Consider the following 26,358-nt stretch of genomic DNA (forward strand, 5'->3'; position numbering starts at 1 on the left):
AGAAGACACATGCAACACACTCTCTAGGCTTAAGTTGCTATCATTTCATCAGAGATCATATATGATCATTCAGATTGATTCAAACTATGACAGATCATCAGACTTTGAACTCTATGGGCTTGGAGAGGCACTTCTCACTATCTTACCCGTTGGTTTGTGGCCTCTCTCTCTCTCTTCCTCTCTGCCCCTCTGTCTGTTCATGTCTGTCACTACCCTGCCATGATCATGATAGCACCACACAACGTCCTAACACATGGAACACACCTTCATGAGTCATCTAAGTTGAAAGCACTGAAGGGCTGGTGTGTGGGCAGTTGCCAAAAACCTATCTTACAGTACATTACGCTCCTTTGAAAAAAAAATCTTATGTCCTCTTTTTTTCTCTTCTTGACTGGTTGCACATCCGTTGTTAACTTGCTGACCCTGCGATGAAGACTAAGACAGTGATTGTGCAAGTAATTCTGTAGCTAGCAAATATTCTTGGCTTCAAAACATTCACTATCAGTTTTTCACACAACCAGAACTACCTAGCGTTAGCTAGTTAGATAAAACCTTGCACAGATAAATAGGGATGCAAGATTAATCGAATAATGATAAAAATTGCAACATTTACATGTCTAATATCCATATCGCAATATTTTGAAATGCCACTCAGCTGCATATAACATCCACTTTTATAGTTACACTCAGTCTTTTTCTCCTCTTGCGAATGCTTCCCTCATCCCCACCCTGTCACTCAAACAGCGCAGATACATTCACTTTAAGTCTGCATACTGTTCTGTTAGGTCAAATGCAGTCAACAGATTGTTACAAACAAGAACGATGCTGCTTTCCACTTTGCATCTGAATATAAATCCTTCTATTTCCAAAAGTGTTTTTTACACATGTTGCATGTTAAATCAATGGAAAAGAAAAGCACAATATGTTTACATTCATACACTTTATACTTCAACTTCCCGGCTCCTACGCCCTTGACAGTGATTATGATCAGAACAAAAAGTGAAACGGAATGATGTTCCTGGAAAGACCATGTCTCGTGAACCTTATTTACTGCATTGTTTATGTAAACATGTGTTTCCCCATGCCAATAAAGCCCTTTGAATTGAACTGAATTGAGAGATGGGGAGAGAGGGGGAGAGAGAGAGGGAGAGAGAGAGAGAGGGGGAGAGAGGGGGGAGAGAGAGGGGGGAGAGAGAGAGAGAGAGAGGGGGGGAGAGAGACAGAGAGAGAGAGCTAGAGAGAGGGGGGGGGGGGTCTGCGTGTTTGTGCTCCTCCCCTGTACTTGATTGATGATTAGTAAGGAACTCCCCTCATTTGGTTGTCTAGGTCTTAATAAAAAATATAAAAAAACAGCCGACAATAGGCCCTCCGTGGAATAAGTTTGACACCCCTGGTCTAGAGTGATTAGAATCCAGCTGCAGTGGGGAGAGACACAGTGTCTTGCTCTCCCTGTGTGGTGAGTGTGTAGTAGTTAGTGCGGGCTTAGTCATGCAGGCCACACACTGGAAGGATGAAGAATCCACTGTTTGTCGTTCTGGACCACTGCTATGGCCATTAAACCGGGTTGTGTATTGTTCTAAATGTTGTGGTTTCCAACCCACCATACCCTCCACACCCACCAAGTTCACTTTTGTTTCTCAGCTGATGTAATTTCCTGTAGTCCTAAAACACAGCATCTATTTTTACCCTCTGACATTCTGCACAGGCCTCGTAAACAATGAGAACTAGACCAGTCTGTAATGTTCTGATAAGAGTACATGCTGTACGTTTCTTTTCTAATATGGACAGTTTTATTAGGAAGTTCATAACACAACATTAAAACTATGACCTAATAGAGAGTGTCTTCAAACAGACCGCAGGTGGGAAATCTGCTTCAACCAGGCATTAACATAGCATTGACCTAATCACTCAGCTGAATTGATGACCATGATAAGTTGATCAGCTGAATCGATGACCATGATAAGTTGATCAGCTGAATCAATGACCATGATAAGTTCATCAGCTGAATTGATGACCATGATAAGTTGATCAGCTGAATTGATGACCATGATAAGTTGATCAGCTGAATCGATGACCATGATAAGTTGATCAGCTGAATCAATGACCATGATAAGTTGATCAGCTGAATTGATGACCATGATAAGTTGATCAGCTGAATTGATGACCATGATAAGTTAATCAGCTGAATTGATGACCATGATAAGTTGATCAGCTGAATTGATGACCATGATAAGTTGATCAGCTGAATCAATGACCATGATAAGTTAATCAGCTGAATTGATGACCATGATAAGCTTATCAGCTGAATTGATGACCACGATAAGTTAATCAGCTGAATTGATGACCATGATAAGCTGATCAGCTGAATCAATGACCATGATAAGTTGATCAGCTGAATTGATGACCATGATAAGTTGATCAGCTGAATTGATGACCATGTCCAGCTGAATCAATGACCATGATAAGATGATCAGCTGAATTGATGACCATGATAAGTTGATCAGCTGAATCAATGACCATGATAAGTTAATCAGCTGAATTGATGACCATGATAAGTTGATCAGCTGAATTGATGACCATGATAAGTTGATCAGCTGAATCAATGACCATGATAAGTTAATCAGCTGAATTGATGACCATGATAAGTTGATCAGCTGAATTGATGACCATGATAAGTTGATCAGCTGAATCAATGACCATGATAAGTTAATCAGCTGAATTGATGACCATGATAAGCTTATCAGCTGAATTGATGACCATGATAAGTTGATCAGCTGAATCAATGACCATGATAAGTTAATCAGCTGAATTGATGACCATGATAAGCTTATCAGCTGAATTGATGACCACGATAAGTTAATCAGCTGAATTGATGACCATGATAAGCTGATCAGCTGAATCAATGACCATGATAAGTTGATCAGCTGAATTGATGACCATGATAAGTTGATCAGCTGAATTGATGACCATGATAAGTTGATCAGCTGAATTGATGACCATGTCCAGCTGAATCAATGACCATGATAAGATGATCAGCTGAATTGATGACCATGATAAGTTAATCAGCTGAATTGATGACCATGATAAGTTAATCAGCTGAATTGATGACCATGATAAGATGATCAGCTGAATTGATGACCATGATAAGCTTATCAGCTGAATTGATGACCACGATAAGTTACTCAGCTGAATTGATGACCACGATAAGTTGATCAGCTGAATTGATGACCATGATAAGTTGATCAGCTGAATTGATGACCATGTCCAGCTGAATCAATGACCATGATAAGTTAATCAGCTGAATCAATGACCATGATAAGTTGATCAGCTGAATTGATGACCATGATAAGTTAATCAGCTGAATTGATGACCATGTCCAGCTGAATTGATGACCATGATAAGTTGATCAGCTGAATCAATGACCATGATAAGTTAATCAGCTGAATTGATGACCATGATAAGTTGATCAGCTGAATTGATGACCATGATAAGTTGATCAGCTGAATCAATGACCATGATAAGTTAATCAGCTGAATCAATGACCATGATAAGTTAATCAGCTGAATTGATGACCATGATAAGTTAATCAGCTGAATTGATAACCATGATAAATTGATCAGCTGAATTGATGACCATGATAAGTTGATCAGCTGAATCGAGTGTGTTAGTGAAGGGCCGGAATTAATTTCTGTGCACGTAGTGGCCATCAGTACCAGCGTTGCCCATTCTTGCAAAAGAACATCCACTATGTCCAAAGCCTTATCCATCTTCCATGACGACATGATTTAGATATAGATTTGATTGGGATTCTCATTAGCTGACGCCAATGGTGACAGCTAGTCTTACTGGGGTCCAAAATATAACGAAAAACACATTACAGACTAAATATTTTACAATTGACGTACATTAGGAACACATGAACATGCACATTACAGACGTACACACATATATTACTACATATGCATATGCCTTAACTAAGTTAACTAGGTCAGGTAGGGGAGAGGCATTGTGTTGGCAGGTGTTGTTTCATTGATTTTTGAAAGATAATTTGGCTGTTTGCTTGAGTAATTTTAAATGGAAAGCATTCAGAAAGTATTCAGACCCCTTGACTTTTTCCAAATGTTGTTACGTTACAGCCTTATTCTAAAATTGATTAAATTAAATGTTTATTTTTCCTTGTCAATCTACTCACAATACCCCATAATGACAAAGTAAAAACAGGTTTTTAGAAGTTTTTGCAAATGTGTTAAAAATAAAAAATCAGTATTCAGACCCTTTACTCAGTACTTTGTTGAAGCACCCTTGGCAAAGATTACAGCCTTGAGTCTTCTTGGTTATGACGCTACAAGCTCGGTACACCTGTATTTGTGGAGTTTCTCCAATTCCTCTCTGCAGATCCTCTCAAGCTCTGTCAGGTTGGATGGGGAGCGTTTGATCCGTTTCAAGTCTGGGCTCTAGGTGGGCCACTCAAGGACATTCAGAGACTTGTCCCGAAGCCACTCCTGTGTTTTCTTGGCTGTGTGCTTTGGGTCGTTGTCCTGTTGGAAGATGAACCTTTGCCCCAGTCTGAGGTCCTGAGCGCTCTGGAGCAGGTTTTCATCAAGGATCTCTCTGTACTTTGCTCTGTTCATCTTTGCCTCGATCCCGACTAGTCTCCCAGTCCAAGCCGCTGAAAAAAAGCCCCACAGCATGATGCTGCCCCCACCATGCTTCACCATAGGGATGGTGCCAGGTTTCCTCCAGAAGTGAGACTTGGCATTCAGGCTAAAGAGTTCAATCTTGGTTTCATTAGACCAGAGAATCTTGTTTTTCATGGTCTACGAGACTTTAGGTGTCTTTTGGCAAACTCCAAGCAGGCTGTCATGTGCCTTTTACTGAGGAGTGGCTTCCGTCTGGCCACTCTATCATAAAGGCCTGATTGGTGGAGTGCTGCAGAGATGGTTGTCCTTCTGGAAGATTCTCCCATCTCCACAGAGGAACTCTCTGACCAAGGCCCTTCTCCCCCGATTGCTCAATTTGGGCGGGTGGCCAGCTCTAGGAAGAGTCTTGGTGTTTCCTAACTTCTTCCATTTAAGAATGGAGGCCACTGTGTTATTGGGGACCTTCAATGCTGCTGACATGTTTTGGTACCCTTCCCCAGATCTGTGCCTCGACACAATTCTGTCTCAGAGCTCTACAGGCAATTCCTTTTTGACCTCATGGCTTGGTTTTTGCTCTGACATGCACTATCAACTGTGGGATCTTATATAGACTGTGTGCCTTTCCAAATCATGTCCAATCAATTCAATTTACCACAGGTTGACTCCAATCAAGTTATATAAACATCTTAAGGATGATTACCGGGAACAGGATGCACCTGAGCTCAAATTCAAGTCTCATAGCTAAGGGTCTGAATAGTTATGTAAATATGGTATTTCTGTTTTTTATTTTTAATACATTTGCAAAAATTTCTAAAAGCCTGTTTTCACATGGTGGGGTATTGTGTGTAGATTGCTGAGGATTTATTTTTAATTATAATCCATTTTAGAATAAGGCTGCATCATAACAAAATGTAGAAAAAGTCAAGGGGTCTGAAAAGTTTATGAAGGCACTGTAATTCTGTGCTTTGCCTTGAATTCGTTTTGGATTTAGGTACTGCGAAGAGACCCCTGGTGGCATGTCTGGTGGGGTAAGTATGTCTGTCAGAGCTATATGTAAGGTTATTATTCGGACAATGTGGAATTTCTAACACAATAATATATTGTTTTAAAGTAAGAATTAATGCAATCAATCTCTACTCTGGTTTATTACGAGCTACCTGTTCCAAAACTCTTCGTTTAGGGTTGCAGTGATTTCACTAGCTGTGCCAGCTGACGTGTATAATGTTGAATCATCAGCGTACATAGACACACAGGCTTTATTAATGCTAGAGGTAAATCATTAGTTACAATAGAGAACAGTAGGGCCAAGACAGCTGCTTTGTTGAATCCACCAGCTACTGATTCAACTCCCTGAAGGCTGATGGGTAAAAGCTCCTTGACCTGAATCTGTTAAGACGACATCAAAGTCCCTGATGTTATTGTAATGCCAATGTAGGAGTGCACAGTCACACACATATGCACAAATGTGCACAAACTTACACAAACTTACACACACACACACACACACATATATATGTATAACAAAACCATACTTGAGAAAGTGTTTGTGCATGTGTGTGTGTGTGTGTGTGTGTGTGTGTGTGTGTGTGTGTGTGTGTGTGTGTGTGTGTGTGTGTGTGTGTGTGTGTGTGTGTGTGTGTGTGTGTGTGTGTGTTTGTGCGTGTGTGTGTGTAATGGTTAATGTGTTTCTCCCCCTGTCTGTTGTGACACTCTCCAAGCAGAAACAGGTCTGCACAGTGAAGACTGCCTGCATGACCAGAGATTGTGTATATAATATGATATTGTATTGAATAGACCTGTAGGTATTGTGTTTGGTGTGTAGATAAATATTGTACTGTGATATCTTAAGGGTGGTGACAGGGTGGGTGGATATTTACACTGTTAGGATAAACCAGTGATTGAGGAGGTGGACAAACGACACACAGAGCCAAAACAACAGCCTGATTTAGATTAGAACAATCACCACCTTATCAGACCTTAGAGGGATTGGCTGTGTGTGCGTGCGTGCGTGCGCGGGCGGGTTTTTGGGTGTGCAGCGGGTGGGTTGGTTGGCTGGTTGGCTGGCTGGCTGGTTGGCTGGCTGGTTGGCTGGTTGACTGGCTGGCTGGTTGGCTGGCTGGCTGGCTGGCTGGCTGGCTGGTTGGCTGGCTGGTTGGTTGGCTGGCTGGCTGGCTGGCTGGCTGGCTGGCTGGCTGGCTGGCTGGCTGGCTGGCTGGCTGGCTGGCTGGCTGGTTGGCTGGCTGGCTCCATTCTGTCCAGCTTTAAGCCCTGCAGGCATGTGCCAGTGTTCTGAGTTTTAGGTGGGGCTTATCAACTCACAAGGGAGCATCCAGAGAGGTTAACAGTTAACTATGGCCTGTTGGGCGGTGGTGTAAACATAACATGTGAAACGGGAACAGTTTCCGTCTACACATTCCTCTCTCTCTGTGCTGGAGACATGGTGATAGTTAAACATTAGTGTATTAGAGATGGAGACATGGTGATAGTTAAACATTAGTGTATTAGAGATGGAGACATGGTGATAGATATATTAGTGTATTAGAGATGGAGACATGGTGATAGATATATTAGTGTATTAGAGATGGAGACATGGTGCTAGTTATACATTAGTGTATTAGACATGGAGACATGGTGATAGATATATTAGTGTTTTAGAGATGGAGACATGGTGATAGTTAAACATTAGTGTATTAGAGATGGAGACATGGTGATAGTTAAACATTAGTGTATTAGAGATGGAGACATGGTGATAGATATATTAGTGTATTAGAGATGGAGACATGGTGCTAGTTATACATTAGTGTATTAGACATGGAGACATGGTGATAGATATATTAGTGTATTAGAGATGGAGACATGGTGATAGATATATTAGTGTATTAGAGATGGTGATAGCTAAACACTAGTGTATTAGACATGGAGACATGGTGATAGATATATTAGTGTATTAGAGATGGAGACATGGTGCTAGTTATACATTAGTGTATTAGAGATGGAGACATGGTGATAGATATATTAGTGTATTAGAGATGGTGATAGTTAAACATTAGTGTATTAGAGATGGAGACATGGTGATAGTTAAACATTAGTGTATTAGACATGGAGACATGGTGATAGATATATTAGTGTATTAGACATGGAGACATGGTGATAGATATATTAGTGTATTAGAGATGGAGACATGGTGCTAGTTATACATTAGTGTATTAGAGATGGAGACATGGTGATAGTTAAACATTAGTGTATTAGAGATGGAGACATGGTGATAGTTAAACATTAGTGTATTAGAGATGGAGACATGGTGATAGTTAAACACTAGTGTATTAGACATGGAGACATGGTGATAGATATATTAGTGTATTAGAGATGGTGATAGCTAAACACTAGTGTATTAGACATGGAGACATGGTGATAGATATATTAGTGTATTAGAGATGGTGATAGCTAAACACTAGTGTATTAGACATGGAGACATGGTGATAGATATATTAGTGTATTAGAGATGGTGATAGCTAAACACTAGTGTATTAGACATGGAGACATGGTGATAGATATATTAGTGTATTAGAGATGGAGACATGGTGCTAGTTATACATTAGTGTATTAGAGATGGTGATAGTTAAACATTAGTGTATTAGACATGGAGACATGGTGATAGTTAAACATTAGTGTATTAGAGATGGAGACATGGTGATAGTTAAACATTAGTGTATTAGACATGGAGACATGGTGATAGATATATTAGTGTATTAGAGATGGAGACATGGTGATAGATATATTAGTGTATTAGAGATGGAGACATGGTGCTAGTTATACATTAGTGTATTAGAGATGGAGACATGGTGCTAGTTATACATTAGTGTATTAGAGATGGAGACATGGTGCTAGTTAAACATTAGTGTATTAGAGATGGAGACATGGTGATAGATATATTAGTGTATTAGAGATGGTGATAGCTAAACATTAGTGTATTAGACATGGAGACATGGTGCTAGTTATACATTAGTGTATTAGACATGGAGACATGGTGATAGATATATTAGTGTATTAGAGATGGAGACATGGTGATCGATATATTAGTGTATTAGAGATGGTGATAGCTAAACACTAGTGTATTAGACATGGAGACATGGTGATAGATATATTAGTGTATTAGAGATGGAGACATGGTGCTAGTTATACATTAGTGTATTAGAGATGGAGACATGGTGATAGATATATTAGTGTATTGGAGATGGTGATAGTTAAACATTAGTGTATTAGAGATGGAGACATGGTGATAGATATATTAGTGTATTAGACATGGAGACATGGTGATAGATATATTAGTGTATTAGAGATGGAGACATGGTGCTAGTTATACATTAGTGTATTAGAGATGGAGACATGGTGATAGTTAAACATTAGTGTATTAGAGATGGAGACATGGTGATAGTTAAACACTAGTGTATTAGACATGGAGATAGATATATTAGTGTATTAGAGATGGTGATAGTTAAACATTAGTGTATTAGAGATGGTGATAGCTAAACACTAGTGTATTAGACATGGAGACATGGTGATAGATATATTAGTGTATTAGAGATGGAGACATGGTGCTAGTTATACATTAGTGTATTAGAGATGGTGATAGTTAAACATTAGTGTATTAGACATGGAGACATGGTGATAGTTAAACATTAGTGTATTAGAGATGGAGACATGGTGATAGTTAAACATTAGTGTATTAGACATGGAGACATGGTGATAGATATATTAGTGTATTAGACATGGAGACATGGTGATATATATATTAGTGTATTAGAGATGGAGACATGGTGCTAGTTATACATTAGTGTATTAGAGATGGAGACATGGTGATAGTTAAACATTAGTGTATTAGAGATGGAGACATGGTGATAGTTAAACACTAGTGTATTAGACATGGAGATAGATATATTAGTGTATTAGAGATGGTGATAGTTAAACATTAGTGTATTAGAGATGGTGATAGCTAAACACTAGTGTATTAGACATGGAGACATGGTGATAGATATATTAGTGTATTAGAGATGGAGACATGGTGCTAGTTATACATTAGTGTATTAGAGATGGTGATAGTTAAACATTAGTGTATTAGACATGGAGACATGGTGATAGTTAAACATTAGTGTATTAGACATGGAGACATGGTGATAGATATATTAGTGTATTAGAGATGGAGACATGGTGATAGATATATTAGTGTATTAGAGATGGAGACATGGTGATAGATATATTAGTGTATTAGAGATGGAGACATGGTGCTAGTTATACATTAGTGTATTAGAGATGGAGACATGGTGCTAGTTAAACATTAGTGTATTAGAGATGGAGACATGGTGATAGATATATTAGTGTATTAGAGATGGTGATAGCTAAACATTAGTGTATTAGAGATGGAGACATGGTGATAGATATATTAGTGTATTAGAGATGGAGACATGGTGCTAGTTATACATTAGTGTATTAGAGATGGAGACATGGTGCTAGTTAAACATTAGTGTATTAGACATGGAGACATGGTGATAGATATATTAGTGTATTAGAGATGGAGACATGGTGATAGATATATTAGTGTATTAGAGATGGAGATATGGTGATAGATATATTAGTGTATTAGAGATGGAGACATGGTGATAGATATATTAGTGTATTAGAGATGGAGATAGCTAAACACTAGTGTATTAGACATGGAGACATGGTGATAGATATATTAGTGTATTAGAGATGGAGACATGGTGCTAGTTATACATTAGTGTATTAGAGATGGTGATAGCTAAACACTAGTGTATTAGACATGGAGACATGGTGATAGATATATTAGTGTATTAGAGATGGTGATAGCTAAACACTAGTGTATTAGACATGGAGACATGGTGATAGATATATTAGTGTATTAGAGATGGAGACATGGTGCTAGTTATACATTAGTGTATTAGAGATGGTGATAGTTAAACATTAGTGTATTAGACATGGAGACATGGTGATAGTTAAACATTAGTGTATTAGAGATGGAGACATGGTGATAGTTAAACATTAGTGTATTAGACATGGAGACATGGTGATAGATATATTAGTGTATTAGAGATGGAGACATGGTGATAGATATATTAGTGTATTAGAGATGGAGACATGGTGCTAGTTATACATTAGTGTATTAGAGATGGAGACATGGTGCTAGTTATACATTAGTGTATTAGAGATGGAGACATGGTGCTAGTTAAACATTAGTGTATTAGAGATGGAGACATGGTGATAGATATATTAGTGTATTAGAGATGGTGATAGTTAAACATTAGTGTATTAGAGATGGTGATAGCTAAACACTAGTGTATTAGACATGGAGACATGGTGATAGATATATTAGTGTATTAGAGATGGTGATAGCTAAACACTAGTGTATTAGACATGGAGACATGGTGATAGATATATTAGTGTATTAGAGATGGAGACATGGTGCTAGTTATACATTAGTGTATGAGAGATGGTGATAGTTAAACATTAGTGTATTAGACATGGAGACATGGTGATAGTTAAACATTAGTGTATTAGACATGGAGACATGGTGATAGATATATTAGTGTATTAGAGATGGAGACATGGTGATAGATATATTAGTGTATTAGAGATGGAGACATGGTGATAGATATATTAGTGTATTAGAGATGGAGACATGGTGCTAGTTATACATTAGTGTATTAGAGATGGAGACATGGTGCTAGTTAAACATTAGTGTATTAGAGATGGAGACATGGTGATAGATATATTAGTGTATTAGAGATGGTGATAGCTAAACATTAGTGTATTAGAGATGGAGACATGGTGATAGATATATTAGTGTATTAGAGATGGAGACATGGTTCTAGTTATACATTAGTGTATTAGAGATGGAGACATGGTGCTAGTTAAACATTAGTGTATTAGACATGGAGACATGGTGATAGATATATTAGTGTATTAGAGATGGAGACATGGTGATAGATATATTAGTGTATTAGAGATGGAGACATGGTGATAGTTAAACATTAGTGTATTAGAGATGGAGACATGGTGATCGATATATTAGTGTATTAGAGATGGAGATATGGTGATAGATATATTAGTGTATTAGAGATGGAGACATGGTGATAGATATATTAGTGTATTAGAGATGGAGACATGGTGATAGTTAAACATTAGTGTATTAGAGATGGAGACATGGTGATAGTTAAACATTAGTGTATTAGACATGGAGACATGGTGATAGTTAAACATTAGTGTATTAGAGATGGAGACATGGTGATAGATATATTAGTGTATTAGAGATGGTGATAGCTAAACACTAGTGTATTAGACATGGAGACATGGTGATAGATATATTAGTGTATTAGAGATGGAGACATGGTGCTAGTTATACATTAGTGTATTAGAGATGGAGACATGGTGCTAGTTAAACATTAGTGTATTAGAGATGGAGACATGGTGATAGATATATTAGTGTATTAGAGATGGTGATAGCTAAACATTAGTGTATTAGAGATGGAGACATGGTGCTAGTTATACATTAGTGTATTAGAGATGGAGACATGGTGCTAGTTAAACATTAGTGTATTAGACATGGAGACATGGTGATAGATATATTAGTGTATTAGAGATGGAGACATGGTGATAGATATATTAGTGTATTAGAGATGGAGACATGGTGATAGATATATTAGTGTATTAGAGATGGAGACATGGTGATAGATATATTAGTGTATTAGAGATGGAGACATGGTGATAGTTAAACATTAGTGTATTAGAGATGGAGACATGGTGATAGTTAAACATTAGTGTATTAGACATGGAGACATGGTGATAGTTAAACATTAGTGTATTAGAGATGGAGACATGGTGATAGATATATTAGTGTATTAGAGATGGTGATAGCTAAACACTAGTGTATTAGACATGGAGACATGGTGATAGATATATTAGTGTATTAGAGATGGAGACATGGTGCTAGTTATACATTAGTGTATTAGAGATGGAGACATGGTGCTAGTTAAACATTAGTGTATTAGAGATGGAGACATGGTGATAGATATATTAGTGTATTAGAGATGGTGATAGCTAAACATTAGTGTATTAGAGATGGAGACATGGTGATAGTTAAACATTAGTGTATTAGACATGGAGACATGGTGATAGTTAAACATTAGTGTATTAGAGATGGAGACATGGTGATAGATATATTAGTGTATTAGAGATGGTGATAGCTAAACACTAGTGTATTAGACATGGAGACATGGTGATAGATATATTAGTGTATTAGAGATGGAGACATGGTGCTAGTTATACATTAGTGTATTAGAGATGGAGACATGTGTATTAGAGAGGTGCTAGTTAAACATTAGTGTATTAGAGATGGAGACATGGTGATAGATATATTAGTGTATTAGAGATGGTGATAGCTAAACATTAGTGTATTAGAGATGGAGACATGGTGATAGATATATTAGTGTATTAGAGATGGAGACATGGTGATAGATATATTAGTGTATTAGAGATGGAGACATGGTGATAGATATATTAGTGTATTAGAGATGGAGACATGGTGATAGTTAAACATTAGTGTATTAGAGATGGAGACATGGTGATAGTTAAACATTAGTGTATTAGACATGGAGACATGGTGATAGTTAAACATTAGTGTATTAGAGATGGAGACATGGTGATATATATATTAGTGTATTAGAGATGGTGATAGCTAAACACTAGTGTATTAGACATGGAGACATGGTGATAGATATATTAGTGTATTAGAGATGGAGACATGGTGCTAGTTATACATTAGTGTATTAGAGATGGAGACATGGTGCTAGTTAAACATTAGTGTATTAGAGATGGAGACATGGTGATAGATATATTAGTGTATTAGAGATGGTGATAGCTAAACATTAGTGTATTAGAGATGGAGACATGGTGATAGATATATTAGTGTATTAGAGATGGAGACATGGTGCTAGTTATACATTAGTGTATTAGAGATGGAGACATGGTGCTAGTTAAACATTAGTGTATTAGACATGGAGACATGGTGATAGATATATTAGTGTATTAGAGATGGAGACATGGTGATAGATATATTAGTGTATTAGAGATGGAGACATGGTGATAGATATATTAGTGTATTAGACATGGAGACATGGTGATAGTTAAACATTAGTGTATTAGACATGGAGACATGGTGATAGTTAAACATTAGTTTATTAGACATGGAGACATGGTGCTAGTTAAACATTAGTGTCTGGCTGCAGTGGAAACCCCATAAACTAAAGCTTTGTTTATTGTCTATTCTCTTATCTCTATGTGTGTGGGGGAGTGAGCAGTGGAGGACAATTCTATCACACGTCATTTCTCACACACACACACACACACACAAAAAGTCAAGCACACAAACAAGCACACACAGACACGTACACTCACTGCTCTGAATGCAAGACACATGTTTGTAAAGCCCCTGTCACGGCCCATGCTGTAGGTGTGTAAGGACGTCTAGCTGTTGTGTCACATTCCGCTGCTGTGTTGTCATTGGCTGTGACAGTACTTTGCTTTGTGTTGGTGTAGTGTTCTTAATGATTCCCCGGTTTTCACTTGAACCCAAAATCTCAGGAGGAAGTCCCCTGAATGGTGTAGGTGACTTCCAAACACACACACACACACACACCACCAACCCCACTGTGTTCTGAAACTGAAGCTTTTCCACACTGAGGAAGCTGAATGTGTTTTAGAGATCAGGTTGCATTTCCCTGTAGCCCACATGGAACCTGAGTACTCCTGCAGCTCAATCAGAAGAATAGTTCTCATTAGTTTACATTCCATACTATCCTGGCCAGTGCATTCATCATGCATTAGTGTGTCCACATAGACATGTAGATAGACTGTGTTGGGAGTTGATGGTATTTTGCAGATGTTTCCCTAGCAACAGTCACAGGTTGGGAAGAGGACTGTGTTAATGACCTGACTTGAGTTCAGGTATGGAAAACATGTAGCATTCCGCATCAGAGCTGGCAGCACCGTGCAAGAATGGAATTCTGGGAGGGTTGACATGAAATGACCAAGATTAGTTGGGCGGGACAGGGGGGTGCTGATGATGTCATCAATAGTAGGGATGAAGGCAGCGCTGGCTAAAGTTGGTTTAAAGATGCACAGATTAATGCGACGTCCTTCTCTTTTCTCCTCAGTCACAGAACTAGAACACAACTGATCAAACCAGGGAGCAGGACTGTTCAGGGCAGCCTGTCTGACTCAGAGACAGAGGGACTGAAGGGGTGGAAGAGAGGAGAGATGCCTGCCTAGACTAGCAGGGGATTGGGGATCTATGTCTGCCAGTGAATGTGACTGGAAGTCTACACTGCCTGGAGTTAGTGAAATCGGGCATGCTTGGCCTCAGCAAGTAGAGGGGATGTGAATCTAATGCAGAGTAACTGGTGATGGGGATGTTTCTCTTCTCCTGCAGAGTAACTGGTGAGGGGGATGTTTCTCTTCTCCTGCAGAGTAACAACGGGTGATGGCGATGTTTCTCTTCTCCTGCAGAGTAACTGGTGAGGAGGATGTTTCTCTCCTCCTGCAGAGTAACTGGTGAGGAGGATGTTTCTCTCCTCCTGCAGAGTAACTGGTGAAGGGGATGTTTCTCTTCTCCTGCAGAGTAACTGGTGAGGGGGATGTTTCTCTTCTCCTGCAGAGTAACTGGTGAGGGGGATGTTTCTCTTCTCCTGCAGAGTAACTGGTGAGGGGGATGTTTCTCTTCTCCTGCAGAGTAACTGGTGAGGAGGATGTTTCTCTCCTCCTGCAGAGTAACTGGTGAGGGGGATGTTTCTCTTCTCCTGCAGAGTAACTGGTGAGGGGGATGTTTCTCTTCTCCTGCAGAGTAACTGGTGAGGGGGATGTTTCTCTTCTCCTGCAGAGTAACTGGTGAGGGGGATGTTTCTCTCCTGCAGAGTAACTGGTGATGGGGATGTTTCTCTTCTCCTGCAGAGTAACTGGTGAGGGGGATGTTTCTCTTCTGTATAGTATCTGGTGAGGGGAATGTTTCTCTTCTGTATAGTAACTGGTGAGGGGGATTTTTCTCCCCTGCAGAGTAACTGGTGAGGGGGATGTTTCTCTTCTGTATAGTAACTGGTGAGGGGGATTTTTCTCCCCTGCAGAGTAACTGGTGAGGGGGATGTTTCTCTTCTCCTGCAGAGTAACTGGTGAGGGGGATGTTTCTCTTCTCCTGCAGAGTAACTGGTGAGGGGGATGTTTCTCTTCTCCTGCAGAGTAACTGGTGAGGAGGATGTTTCTCTCCTCCTGCAGAGTAACTGGTGAGGGGGATGTTTCTCTTCTCCTGCAGAGTAACTGGTGAGGGGATGTTTCTCTTCTCCTGCAGAGTAACTGGTGAGGGGGATGTTTCTCTTCTCCTGCAGAGTAACTGGTGAGGGGGATGTTTCTCTCCTGCAGAGTAACTGGTGATGGGGATGTTTCTCTTCTCCTGCAGAGTAACTGGTGAGGGGGATGTTTCTCTTCTGTATAGTATCTGGTGAGGGGAATGTTTCTCTTCTGTATAGTAACTGGTGAGGGGGATTTTTCTCCCCTGCAGAGTAACTGGTGAGGGGGATGTTTCTCTTCTGTATAGTAACTGGTGAGGGGGATTTTTCTCCCCTGCAGAGTAACTGGTGAGGGGGATGTTTCTCTTCTGTATAGTAACTGGTGAGGGGAATGTTTCTCTTCTGTATAGTAACTGGTGAGGGGGATTTTTCTCCCCTGCAGAGTAACTGGTGAGGGGGATGTTTCTCTCCTGCAGAGTAACTGGTGAGGGGGATGTTTCTCTTCTGTATAGTAACTGGTGAGAGGGATTTTTCTCCCCTGCAGAGTAACTGGTGAGGGGGATGTTTCTCTTCTGTATAGTAACTGGTGAGGGGGATGTTTCTCCCCTGTAGAGTAACTGGTGAGGGGGATGTTTATCTTCTGTATAGTAACTGGTGAGGGGGATTTTTCTCCCCTGCAGAGTAACTGGTGAGGGGGATGTTTCTCTTCTGTATAGTAACTGGTGAGGGGGATGTTTCTCTTCTGTATAGTAACTGGTGAGGGGGATGTTTCTCTTCTGTATAGTAACTGGTGAGGGGGATGTTTCTCTTCTGTATAGTAACTGGTGAGGGGGATGTTTCTCTTCTGTATAGTAACTGGTGATGGGAATGTTTCTCTTCTGCATAGTAACTGCTCTCTGTCATCTTTCGCTCTCTCCCTCTCTCTTCCCTCCCCTCTCTTTCTCTCTCTCCCATTGTCGCTCTAATGTCGCTCAACCTTTTCACCTGTTACAGCAATAGTTTGCCACCTACTATCATCTCTACAGACATTTGGGAATTTCTGTGGATCTCCTAGATATCTTGGCTGAGGGTTTAGCTCTATGGGGAGGCTTTACTATTTAATATGCCTGGTCCTGGGGCTTTGAGTGTCTTTGTGTTCCGCCGAAAAGCAGATTATTTCACTAGGGCTGCTCGCTTTTCCCAGAACCCCCTGCAAAGCCAGTGGATCGGCCACTCCTCTTTGAGGTTCCATACTGGAGACGTTACCACAGAAACCTCACGTACAGGCACACAGGCATGTGTGTACAGACACTCACACACACACGTGCACAATGCCCTCTCAGTCAGTAGCCATTCTCTGAGAGGGACAGAGGAGAATATAGACTGTATTCCCGTAACAGGAGACTGTACTGCCTGTGCAGAGCCGTAATGGTACCCATGCCAGCTGCTGAGCCAATTGGGTGACAGTCATTATGAAGAAACTGGATTCCGCGGCTCCTGACAGCATGGAGGATGTGTTGTTATGTCTCAGGGCTCAACTGATTTACTGAGGGGATTTACTAGGTGTAAACCATTGGGGACAGACTCATGGTTGTCATTAGGCTGGGCAGAGTAGAGAAGAATAGTAAGTGGATGGTTGAGCCATAGACAATATAATAATTATGTCTTAACCACCCTCTAACTATTCTGCTCCTCTCCGCCTGATGAGAACTGACGACTGTGGTGTTCCATATCTATGGGTTGAGCCTTGTAGGGTAATAACAAACTGTGCCCTTTCATAGAGGGCTTCATGGCCTGTCATTACTCTGCTAATCAACCCTCAGAGTCTGTGGGAACCCAGCCTCTCTACTATCCCTCCTCTTTGTTCCCACACACACAGCACCATGCCCAAGGCTAGACCCTCACACACACACATACACACACATACATACATATACACACACATACACACACACACACACACACACACACACACACACATGCATACACACATATATACACACACACACACACTTACATACACACACACACACACACAAATATACACACACATCAGATTCAGCCCTGGCTAAACATTACTCAGGAACTCTGTTTTCTCTTTAGCAAGACAAAGTAGCCTAAACCCCTTAGCGCACACACACACAATAAGAGGGGATTGAGGTATTGAGACAGTGTCTTTGTGTGCGTCCTGTAATCTCGTGCTGAAAGGGTCACATTCTTTGTTTATGCAGTAAGGGAAGAGGCCTCAGATACAGCCTCTCTAGTGGTGCCCTGAGGGGGCGAGAGAGAGAGAGAGAGAGAGGGAGAGAGAGAGAGAGAGAGATGGACCCACTTGTGGCCCTCTTTGTTACAGAGAGCTACTAGTCCCAGCAGTAAGACAGGGAAGGGACTCAGCGGATATTCTAATTTGGTATAGATGAGTCCAAAATTAATTAAAATAGGAGCATTTTACATGTGGTTAGAAATTAATAGGGACATTATCTCAACAAAGTAAAATGTCCTCCTGTGTCCTACCTATATCCCCCAATAGAAACGATATACTTTAATGACGTCAGCTTCTCCATCCTAGAGGGGGAGATCAACCATTTCCAAACCCAGGGATAACATAGAACTCCACATCCCAGAATCTGGCTAAAAATGCTTCAATCAGTTCTAGCACTCATTTCCCTCTATGGTTGTGAGGTCTGGGGTCCACTAACTAACCAATAATTCACAAAATGAGACAAACACATTATTGAGAGACTGCATGCAGAATTCAGCAAAAACACATTACCGGTCAAAAGGTTTAGAACACCTACTCATTCAAAGGTTTTTCTTTATTTTTACTATTTTCTACATTGTAGAATAATAGTGAAGACATCTAAACTATGAAATAACACATATGGAATCATGTAGTAACCCAAAAAAGTGTTAAACAAATTGAAATGTGTTTTATATTTAAGATTCATATAGCCACACTTTACCTTGATGACAGCTTTGCACACTCTTGTCACGTGCACCGAATACAACAGGTAACCAACAGTGCAATTTTTAAGTGTAAAAAAGGTATTAGGTAACAATAGATAAGTAAAGAAAAAAAGAAAAAAAATAGTAAAATGACAGTGAAAATAACAGGTGCGACCCTATATACAGGTGGTACTGGTACAGAGTCAATGTGGAGGCTATATACAGGTGGTACTGGTACAGAGTCAATGTGGAGGCTATATACAGGGGTACTGGTACAGAGTCAATGTGGAGGCTATATACAGGTGGTACTGGTACAGAGTCAATGTGAAGGCTATATACAGGTGGTACTGGTACAGAGTCAATGTGGAGGCTATATACAGGTGGTACTGGTACAGAGTCAATGTGGAGGCTATATACAGGTGGTACTAGTACAGAGTCAATGTGGAGGCTATATACAGGTGGTACTGGTACAGAGTCAATGTGGAGGCTATATACAGGTGGTACTGGTACAGAGTCAATGTGGAGCCTATATACAGGTGGTACTGGTACAGAGTCAATGTGGAGGCTATATACAGGTGGTACTGGTACAGAGTCAATGTGGAGGCTATATACAGGTGGTACTGGTACAGAGTCAATGTGGAGGCTATATACAGGTGGTACTAGTATAGAGTCAATGTGGAGGCTATATACAGGTGGTACTGGTACAGAGTCAATGTGGAGGCTATATACAGGTGGTACTAGTACAGAGTCAATGTGGAGGCTATATACAGGTGGTACTGGTACAGAGTCAATGTGGAGGCTATATACAGGTGGTACTAGTACAGAGTCAATGTGGAGGCTATATACAGGTGGTACTGGTACAGAGTCAATGTGGAAGCTATATACAGGTGGTACTAGTACAGAGTCAATGTGGAGGCTATATACAGGTGGTACTGGTACAGAGTCAATGTGGAGGCTATATACAGGTGGTACTAGTACAGAGTCAATGTGGAGGCTATATACAGGTGGTACTGGTACAGAGTCAATGTGGAGGCTATATACAGGTGGTACTGGTACAGAGTCAATGTGGAGGTTATATACAGGTGGTACCGGTACAGAGTCAATGTGGAGGCTATATACAGGTGGTACTGGTACAGAGTCAATGTGGAGGTTATATACAGGTGGTACTAGTACAGAGTCAATGTGGAGGCTATATACAGGTGGTACTGGTACAGAGTCAATGTGGAGGCTATATACAGGTGGTACTAGTACAGAGTCAATGTGGAGGCTATATACAGGTGGTACTGGTACAGAGTCAATGTGGAGCCTATATACAGGTGGTACTAGTACAGAGTCAATGTGGAGGCTATATACAGGTGGTACTGGTACAGAGTCAATGTGGAGGCTATATACAGGAGGGTACCGGTACAGAGTCAATGTGGAGGCTATATACAGGTGGTATCGGTACAGAGTCAATGTGGAGGCTATATACAGGGTGTTACGGTACAGAGTCAATGTGGAGGCTATATACAGGGTGTTACGGTACAGAGTCCATGTGGAGGCTATATACAGGGTGTTACGGTACAGAGTCAATGTGGAGGCTATATACAGGGTGTTACGGTACAGAGTCAATGTGGAGGCTATATACAGGGGGTACTGGTACAGAGTCAATGTGGAGGCTATATACAGGGGGTACCGGTACAGAGTCAATGTGGAGGCTATATACAGGTGGTATCGGTACAGAGTCAATGTGGAGGCTATATACAGGTGGTACTGGTACAGAGTCAATGTAGAGGCTATATACAGGTGGTACTGGTACAGAGTCAATGTGGAGGCTATATACAGGTGGTATCGGTACAGAGTCAATGTGGAGGCTATATACAGGTGGTACTGGTACAGAGTCAATGTAGAGGCTATATACAGGTGGTACTGGTACAGAGTCAGTGTGGAGGCTATATACAGGTGGTACTGGTACAGAGTCAATGTGGAGGCTATATACAGGTGGTACTGGTACAGAGTCAATGTGGAGGCTATATACAGGGGGTACTGGTACAGAGTCAATGTGGAGCCTATATACAGGTGGTATCGGTACAGAGTCAATGTGGAGGCTATATACAGGTGGTACTGGTACAGAGTCAATGTGGAGGCTATATACAGGTGGTACTGGTACAGAGTCAATGTGGAGGCTATATACAGGTGGTATCGGTTCAGAGTCAATGTGGAGGCTATATACAGGTGGTACTGGTACAGAGTCAATGTGGAGGCTATATACAGGTGGTACTGGTACAGAGTCAATGTGGAGCCTATATACAGGTGGTACTGGTACAGAGTCAATGTGGAGGCTATATACAGGTGGTATCGGTACGGAGTCAATGTGAAGGCTATATACAGGGGTACTGGTACAGAGTCAATGTGGAGGCTATATACAGGTGGTACTGGTACAGAGTCAATGTGGAGGCTATATACAGGTGGTGCTAGTACAGAGTCAATGTGGAGGCTATATACAGGTGGTACTGGTACAGAGTCAATGTGGAGGCTATATACAGGTGGTACTGGTACAGAGTCAATGTGGAGGCTATATACAGGTGGTACTGGTACAGAGTCAATGTGGAGGCTATATACAGGTGGTACTGGTACAGAGTCAATGTGGAGGCTATATACAGGTGGTACCGGTACAGAGTCAATGTGGAGGCTATATACAGGTGGTATCGGTACAGAGTCAATGTGGAGGCTATATACAGGTGGTACTGGTACAGAGTCAATGTGGAGGCAATATACAGGGGGTACCGGTACGGAGTCAATGTGAAGGCTATATACAGGGGTACTGGTACAGAGTCAATGTGGAGGCTATATACAGGTGGTACTGGTACAGAGTCAATGTGGAGGCTATATACAGGTGGTGCTAGTACAGAGTCAATGTGGAGGCTATATACAGGTGGTACTGGTACAGAGTCAATGTGGAGGCTATATACAGGTGGTACTGGTACAGAGTCAATGTGGAGGCTATATACAGGTGGTACTGGTACAGAGTCAATGTGGAGGCTATATACAGGTGGTACTGGTACAGAGTCAATGTGGAGGCTATATACAGGTGGTACCGGTACAGAGTCAATGTGGAGGCTATATACAGGTGGTATCGGTACAGAGTCAATGTGGAGGCTATATACAGGTGGTACTGGTACAGAGTCAATGTGGAGGCAATATACAGGGGGTACCGGTACAGAGTCAATGTGGAGCCTATATACAGGTGGTACTGGTACAGAGTCAATGTGGAGGCTATATACAGGTGGTATCGGTACGGAGTCAATGTGAAGGCTATATACAGGGGTACTGGTACAGAGTCAATGTGGAGGCTATATACAGGGGGTACCGGTACAGAGTCAATGTGCGGGGGCACCGGTTAGTCGGGCTAATTGAGGTCATATGTAAATGTAGGTATAGTTAAAGTGAGAGGGGTTGGGGGGGACTATGCAAATAGTCCGCATAGCCATTTGATTAAAAAACAGGAGTCTTATGATATGGGGGTAAAAGCTGTTGAGAAGCCTTTTGGTCCTAGACTTGGCGCTCCGGTACCGCTTGCCATGTGGTAGCAGAGAGAACAGTCTATGACTGAGGTGGCTGGGGTCTTTGACAATTGTTAGGGCCTTCCTCTGACACCGCCTGGTGTAGATGTCCAGGATGGCAGGCAGCTTAGGCCCAGTGATGTACTGGGCCGTACGCACTACCCTCTGTAATGCCTTGCGGTCGGAGGCCGAGCAGTTGCCATACCAGGCAGTGATGCTCTCGATGGTGCAGCTGTAGAAACCTTTGAGGATCTGAGGACCCATGCCAAATCTTTTCAGTCTCCTGAGGGGGAATATGTTTTCTCGTGCCCTCTTCACGACTGTCTTGGTGTGTTTGGACCATTCTAGTTTGTTGTTGATGTGGACACCAAGGAACTTGAAGCTCTCAACCTGCTCAAGAAAAGAGCTATTACATTCTGCAACTACCTAAAAGGAAGCAATTCCCAAACCGTCCATAACAAAGCCATCACCTACAGAGAGATGAACCTGGAGAAGAGTCCCCAAAGCCAGCTGGTTCTGGTACTCTGTTCACAAACACCAACAGACCCCACAGAGACCCAGGACAGCAACACAATTAGACCCAACCAAATTCTGAAAAAGCAAAAAGATAACTATTTGTTACACTGGAAAGAATCAACCAAAAAACAGAGCAAATTAGAATGCTGTCTGTCCCTAAACAGAGAGTACACAGTGGCAGAATACCTGACCACTGTGACTGACCTAAAATTAAGGAAAGCTTTGACTATGTACAGACTCAGTGAGCATAGCCTTGCTATTGAGAAAGGCTGCCGTAGGCAGAGAGAGAAGACAGGCTATGTGCACACTGTCCACAAAATGAGATGGAAACTGAGCTGGCCTTCCTGACCTCCTGCCAAATGTATGACCACATTAGAGACACATATTTCCCACAGATTACACAGACCACAAATAATTTGAAAACCTCCAACATTGATAAACTCCCATATCTGTTTGGCGAAATATCACAATGTGCCATCCGGGCAGCAAGATTTGTGAACTGTTGCTATGAGAAAAGGGCAACCAGTGAAGAACAAATAACATTGTAAATACCCCCAATATTTAACGATTGACATGTCTTTATCTTACTAAAACCTTTTTGAGTGCAATGTCTACAGTTCATTTGTTTCTTCTCACTTGTTTATTTCATTAAGCTTTTTTAATTTTTTAAATTTGATTTAACCTTTATTTAACAAGGCAAGTCAGTTAAGAACAAATTATTATTTACAATGATGGCCTACCCCTGGCCAATCCCGGATGACACTGGGCCAATTGTGCGCTGCCCTATGGGACTCCCAATCACGGCCGGATGTGATACAGCCATTACATTGCTTTGGCAACGTAAACATATGTTTCCCATGCTAATAAAGCCCCTTTGAATTAGAGAGAGAGAGAGATCACTGTGAAACAGTGATGTACCAGGAGAGGAATGCACTGCCATGCGTGGGTGGGCAGGGGCAGGAGTGAGGTGTGTGCGTGCATGTGTGTGTTGAGAGGTGGAATGGTAGCTAGAGTGGCCTTGGCGGCATGTGTAATTCTCAGTGTGTGTTGAGAAGTGGAATGGTAGCTAGAGTGGCCCTGGTGGCATGTGTAATTCTCAGTGTGTGTTGAGAAGTGGAATGATAGCTAGAGTGGCCCTGGCGGCATGTGTAATTCTCAGTGTGTGTTGAGAAGTGGAATGGTAGCTCGAGTGGCCTTGGCGGCATGTGTAATTCTCAGTGTGTGTTGAGAAGTGGAATGGTAGCTAGAGTGGCCCTGGCGGCATGTGTCATTCTCAGTGTGTGTTGAGAAGTGGAATGATAGCTAGAGTTGCCCTGGTGGCATGTGTAATTCTCACTGTGTGTTGAGAAGTGGAATGGTAGCTAGAGTGGCCTTGGCGGCATGTGTAATTCTCAGTGTGTGTTGAGAAGTGGAATGGTAGCTAGAGTGGCCCTGGCGGCATGTGTAATTCTCAGTGTGTGTTGAGAAGTGGAATGGTAGCTAGAGTGGCCTTGGCGGCATGTGTAATTCTCAGTGTGTGTTGAGAAGTGGAATGGTAGCTAGAGTGGCCCTGGTGGCATGTGTAATTCTCAGTGTGTGTTGTTACATCTCTGACACTTCCATCTCTCTCTGTCTGATATCGCTCTCTCCGGTCCGCAGGGCAGAAGGCTGTAGACTAAGCACAGGTCTAGGATCAGCTCGTAACGTTCCCAAAATTCCCAGGTTTTCCAGAAATCCTGGTTGGAAGATTCCTGGAAACCAGAGGGAATAAGCAGGACATCTGGAATCCTTCAGCCAGGATTTCTGGAAAATCTGGGAATTTTGGAAAAGTTACCGCAATTTTGCAACCCTAACTCAAAGAGAACATTTCAAGTGGAATAGTCAATCATATTTTTATTTCACCTTTATTTAACCAGGTAGGCTAGTTGAGAACAAGTTCTCATTTGCAACTGCGACCTGGCCAAGATAAAGCATAGCAGTGTGAACAGACAACACAGAGTTTCACATGGAGTAAACAATTAACAAGTCAATAACACAGTAGAAAAGAAAAAAAGGGGAGTCTATATACATTGTGTGCAAAAGGCATGAGGAGGTAGGCGAATAATTACAATTTTGCAGATTAACACTGGAGTGATAAATGATCAGATGGTCATGTACAGGTAGAGATATTGGTGTGCAAAAGAGCAGAAAAGTAAATAAATAAAACCAGTATGGGGATGAGGTAGGTGAAAATGGGTGGGCTATTTACCAATAGACTATGTACAGCTGCAGCGATCGGTTAGCTGCTCAGATAGCAGATGTTTGAAGTTGGTGAGGGAGATAAAAGTCTCCAACTTCAGCGATTTTTGCAATTTGTTCCAGTCACAGGCAGCAGAGAACTGGAACGAAAGGCGGCCAAATGAGGTGTTGGCTTTAGGGATGATCAGTGAGATACACCTGCTGGAGCGCGTGCTACGGATGGGTGTTGCCATCGTGACCAGTGAACTGAGATAAGGCGGAGCTTTACCTAGCATGGACTTGTAGATGACCTGGAGCCAGTGGGTCTGGCGACGAATATGTAGCGAGGGCCAGCCGACTAGAGCATACAAGTCGCAGTGGTGGGTGGTATAACGTGCTTTAATGACAAAACGGATGGCACTGTGATAAACTGCATCCAGTTTGCTGAGTAGAGTGTTGGAAGCAATTTTGTAGATGACATCGCCGAAGTCGAGGATCGGTAGGATAGTCAGTTTTACTAGGGTAAGTTTGGCGGCGTGAGTGAAGGAGGCTTTGTTGCGGAATAGAAAGCCGACTCTTGATTTGATTTTCGATTGGAGATGTTTGATATGAGTCTGGAAGGAGAGTTTACAGTCTAGCCAGACACCTAGGTACTTATAGATGTCCACATATTCAAGGTCGGAACCATCCAGGGTGGTGATGCTGGTCAGGCGTGCGGGTGCAGGCAGCGAACGGTTGAAAAGCATGCATTTGGTTTTACTAGCGTTTAAGAGCAGTTGGAGTCCACAGAAGGAGTGTTGTATGGCATTGAAGCTCGTTTGGAGGTTAGATAGCACAGTGTCCAAGGACGGGCCGGAAGTATATAGAATGGTGTCGTCTGCGTAGAGATGGATCAGGGAATCGCCCGCAGCAAGAGCAACATCATTGATATATACAGAGAAAAGAGTCGGCCCGAGAATTGAACCCTGTGGCACCCCCATAGAGACTGCCAGAGGACCGGACAGCATGCCCTCCGATTTGACACACTGAACTCTGTCTGCAAAGTAATTGGTGAACCAGGCAAGGCAGTCATCCGAAAAACCGAGGCTACTGAGTCTGCCGATAATGATAATATGGTGATTGACAGAGTCGAAAGCCTTGGCAAGGTCGATGAAGACGGCTGCACAGTACTGTCTTTTATCGATGGCGGTT

At 41.7% G+C, this 26,358-nt stretch overlaps 1 protein-coding gene across 1 annotated transcript in view; it reads left to right on the top strand.

Moving 5' to 3' along the window:
- Positions 1-26,358, top strand: part of cttnbp2nlb (CTTNBP2 N-terminal like b) — a 49,137-nt gene that overhangs the window by 9,347 nt on the left and 13,432 nt on the right.

The sequence above is a fragment of the Oncorhynchus nerka genome, linkage group LG20 (genome assembly GCF_034236695.1).
Source record: "Oncorhynchus nerka isolate Pitt River linkage group LG20, Oner_Uvic_2.0, whole genome shotgun sequence".
NCBI classification, from domain to species: Eukaryota; Metazoa; Chordata; class Actinopteri; order Salmoniformes; family Salmonidae; genus Oncorhynchus; species Oncorhynchus nerka.